The sequence below is a fragment of the Salvelinus fontinalis genome, chromosome 7 (assembly GCF_029448725.1).
Source record: "Salvelinus fontinalis isolate EN_2023a chromosome 7, ASM2944872v1, whole genome shotgun sequence".
Taxonomy (NCBI): domain Eukaryota; kingdom Metazoa; phylum Chordata; class Actinopteri; order Salmoniformes; family Salmonidae; genus Salvelinus; species Salvelinus fontinalis.
The window spans coordinates 65,415,283-65,418,754 of record NC_074671.1 but is presented as its reverse complement, the minus strand read 5'-3'; the positions used below and the strand labels follow the sequence as shown (position 1 = coordinate 65,418,754).

Genomic DNA, 3,472 nt, shown 5'->3' with positions numbered 1-3,472 from the left:
TTTCTGTTCCCCCACTACCAGTTTCTAAACCCAGAGACGTAAAAACGCGAGACTTCAGAGAAGGCCTGCGAAGCAGACCAGCCGGGGTTTGAGAAGTCAATGAGAGAAGTGAACAATTCTGATACTTTTGCAGCGGCTAATGGAGATCCTAATAAATACCAAAAATATTCTGTCGTCACACACTTGAAACATGGCCATTCTTTTATCAATTTCATAACTGCAGTGGCTTATTCACAATAGCTCACACTGCATATCATGTATATCCTAGCATCACAGTTAGCCTAGTGGTTAGAGCGTTGGGCAAGTAGCTGAAAAGATGCTGGATCGAATCCCCGAACTGACAAGGCAAAAATCTGTTTGTCTGCCCCTGAACAATGCAGTTAACCCACTGTTCCTTAGTAGGCCGTAATTGAGATAAAGGTAACGTCATTGAGGTACTTTTTTAAAAATCGCATGAGTAGCCAGACCGATTCATTCACCAAAAGCCATTTAAATGCAAAAAATCTATAATTAATTGATTGTCACAGAAACGAAAATAGATATGGTTTATTCTATAAAAGTCTAGCATAAAATCTATCAAATATCATTTAAAACTGTATAAGTCAATAACTAATTCACTGTTTGTCACAGAAACATCAAACTATGTATGACTCATTCTATAAATGTCTAGTATACTTTTACAACCTTTGATTTGAGTAGAAATTCCCGTTTTGATTTCCGTTTTGATTTGATAGAAATACATAAAATCTCAAATATTGCATTTAAAGATGAAGAAATCATTAACTAATTCAGTGATTGTTTCTTGAAAAAAGTGAGAATATGCATTTATTTAAATTACCTTAAAATAAATGTTCATTTCAAGTGCAATTTGTTCTATATGAAGCTAGACAATGTTAACATAAAGTTGTACAATGTTAACAATCTTAAATTGTATGTCAAATCAATGTTTGCATTTTTTGTGCAAAAGTTCCACATGTTAAAGTAGTTACAAACCACAACAGTCATTCTTTCATACGTCTCTAATTTAACAGCAAAGAGGCCCCTTCCAATCATTTTCTGTTTTGGCTTTGTTGAAGTCCTTCTTTGTCATCCCCAGACAAGCTAAATGGAACCATCTCTGGCACACAGAGCGTTCTATCTGCAGTATTAAAAACATAAAACAGGGTTATGTTGATTTACATGTAAATAACAGTTCTGGAATACCCAAATTCTGTTACATGTTTTTGCAATTAGGAACAATTTCAAATTGAAATGGATTTTTGTTCAATTGCTAAATTGACTTTAAAGGACATTTGACCACAACCCTGACAGAAGCACCACATAACTGAGGTGCTAATCATCGTTGAGTATTCAGGCAATATAAATCGTATAGTAATAAAGGCATACATTTGCAAAAAACGTATTTGTTGATAAAAAAGGTATCACATATCAATGTTGTAATATCAAACATTACTAGAATGGCATCTTATAGATTTGATATATTTCTATCAATCAAAACTGGAATTTGTATTCAAAACAAAGGTTGTAAAAATATACTAGACATTTATAGAATAAGTCATATCTAGTTTGATGATTCTGTGAGAAAGGGTGAATTAGTTATTGATTTAAACAGCTTTACAATGCATTTAAGATTTTATATATTTCCATCAAATCAAAACTGGATTTTTAAAATTCAAAACGAAGGTTGTAAAAGTATGCTAGACATTTAAAGAATCAACCATATCTATTTTTGTATTCTGTGACAATCAATGAATTAGATACAGATTTTTACAATTATTAATGGCTTTTTGCAAATGTCTGCTGAATGTCCGTTGAATGTCCGAATGTGTGAATATAAAAGCAACTTTACCTCGGTAGTAGGCAGATTATCTTCTTCAAACAACGGTAAAACTGATTGACTTTCTTCCTTCTTTCCATCTACTACACAGTTTAGTTCTCCAACCACTCCTCGAATCTTCTGCTCAAGACGATGTACCTCAATATATAACAAAACCCCAGATATAACACCCTTTTATCGCTGCCCTGCTCCGAAAAACACAATCCTTTCTCCTTCTGCTCTTCTGAGACGCATGAAATCAATACAAAACCACTACTGGTCACTGACTGATGTGAAGGATGGTTTTGTTCTCTTTTAACATAAATATATGATTTATAGAAAAAGGACATGTTAATCACAAAACATAGCATAACTGCAGAAAAGCTGTTGTTAATCTAGGGTGTCGACTGTGCAAACCACAAGGTTGAGACAAGATGGAAAAATGCTGAATAACAAGAAGACAGGAACTGAGGAATGTGTAGGAAAAATGCTGAATAACAAGAAAACAGGAACTGAGGAATGTGTAGAAACCAACAAATCAGCTCAATCTTCACAAACACCATTCCGGACATTTGAATCCTGAGTGCTGTGTCTGGGCACCACCGATAGGCTAGCAAGTTTAAACCACGCTAAGCCTCTACTGTGACAAGCCAACTCTAAAGTTGGAACTACCTCTGTCACAGTATAAAAGAAGATGTCTGTACTATTTCAGTCAGTTCCCTGCTTTACCCTGCGTGGTGATACAGTGAACCCGTATATACGAAAATTGCATTTACCATTCTGAGCTTATGTTAAATAAAAATACTTAAAGTATATTCGGTGACTTTGAATCACATTTTATCCTGATACCAGATTTGATTGAAGCAACCTTCCACACTGACTACCTTTCCTAATGCCTCTTTTATCATCTTCCTGGCCTAAAATGATTTCCCAGTTTAAAATATAACTGACTTGTGTGTGGTTTGTAAACTCATCATTTAGTAATACAGGAAATTACCACGACAACATACAGTATTTAACTAAAAAACTGTTTATTTCATTTAATTATACACATGAGAAAAAAGTGTCTGCCCAGCATGAATTCATGTACAAACATTATTTTTCATTACATTCTTGTCATTTAGCAGATGTTTTTATCCAGAGAGACTTACAGGACAAATAAGAGTTAATTGGCTTGCTCAAGGGCACAATGACAGATTTTTCACCTAGTCGTCTCGGGATTCAAACCAGCGACCTTTCAGTTACTGGCCCAACACTCTTAACCGCTAGGCTACCTGCCGCCAGATCAATTAACTTCAATACAGTTATTCAAATACATTCATAATCAATGACTAAAATAATGAATCTAGTATTAAAAGACAAATTAATAAACACAAGTAGTCGATTCATAGCCTGTTAATCATTAAACAAAATTGTTTAGTAATATAAAATAATCCACCCAAACTAATGCTGAAAAGTGATCACCACAACATCTTTATCTGATATACACAAAACATTAGGAACGCCTTCCTAATATTGAGTTATACCTCCTTTTGTCCTCAGAACAGCCTCAATTAGTCGGGGTATGGACTCTACAAGGTGTTGAGAACGTTCCACATGGATGCTGGCCCATGTTGACTCCAATGCTTCCCACAATTGTGTCAAGTTGGCTGGGAG

At 34.8% G+C, this 3,472-nt stretch overlaps 2 protein-coding genes across 2 annotated transcripts in view; both read right to left on the bottom strand.

The window, feature by feature from the left end:
- LOC129860157 (zinc finger protein 501-like) overlaps window positions 1-3,472 on the bottom strand; it is a 188,260-nt gene that overhangs the window by 68,440 nt on the left and 116,348 nt on the right. The window lies entirely within an intron of this gene.
- The window catches only part of LOC129860173 (zinc finger protein 883-like), a 127,304-nt gene that overhangs the window by 44,409 nt on the left and 79,423 nt on the right, over window positions 1-3,472 (bottom strand). The gene's annotated exons all lie outside the window — the stretch shown is intronic.